Below are 1,032 nucleotides of genomic sequence, written 5' to 3'. Positions count from 1 at the left end.
ACGCACCTGCCACGGTCGAGGGTTCCATTCCCTGGCATCACCCATGCAAACGAAACGATGTATACTCTGATATGTAATGCTCTTGTATTATAATGTAATACTTGTAATACAATGTACTACATTCTTCACGTTAGAATACATTCTGTTGGTCTGTGGTGTCACATCATGCCCCCCCCCCCCACGCAGACTCCACCCAACAGACCGTCCCACCATATCACTTTAAAAAGGCACGACATGCTACTTTTGTGCATATCAGGAGAATACTATTTATCTGTGATTGTACCTTTAAAAATCGGAGCAGGACCTTCTCGACAGCCTGGTTCACACGGGAGCGGAAATCAGTTTTTCAAACCCGCGTGACGCCAGGTCTGATAATTATGCTTTCTGTATTCTTTCTGTGACATACGCGGTTAGACATGTCGGATGTTTGTTTTTTTTAGGCTCGTGTAAATCCAGCCAAACCTTTTAAAACGTTCTCTCTTTTATTTTGTACGAGACACACCTTAAAAACCAAAATGCTGTTTTTTCTACAACTACAAAAACAAAAGAAATAATAATAATAATAAAAAAAAAAGGTACTTGGATGTTGTACAGGTTAGTTTGTTTTAACTTTTTCAAAATGATGCCATTCCGGAAATGGAATTCCAATGTTTTTTGACGAGCTGATAATTTAAAATGATTTATTGTTTTTTTTTTTATTATTGTTTTTTATGTTTTATCATGATTTGTAATGAGGGTACGGTGTAAATGTTGTCTGTTACCTTGTTGTTGATGGAATAGGGCTTCAACGTCATCGCTGCGCTAAGATCATCTTTATATAATACACAGTGCGATTAGATCAAAAAGGTTGAGGAGTTGTTGTTGCTGGTGTGAAGTCTATCGTTTTACTCCTGCAAAATGTTTCCTATAAAATGTACGGTTAGTCTTTACCTCTGGGGCAAAAAGAATTATGCTTAAGTACCATGAGGAACGATATGTTAACAAACTGTTAGCTAACCATCAGTTTCTTATTTAAGAACCAGTTTCTTATTT

The sequence above is a fragment of the Notolepis coatsorum genome (genome assembly GCF_963971535.1).
Source record: "Notolepis coatsorum genome assembly, chromosome: 12".
Lineage (NCBI taxonomy): Eukaryota > Metazoa > Chordata > Actinopteri > Aulopiformes > Paralepididae > Notolepis > Notolepis coatsorum.
This window is presented reverse-complemented; position numbering follows the sequence as displayed.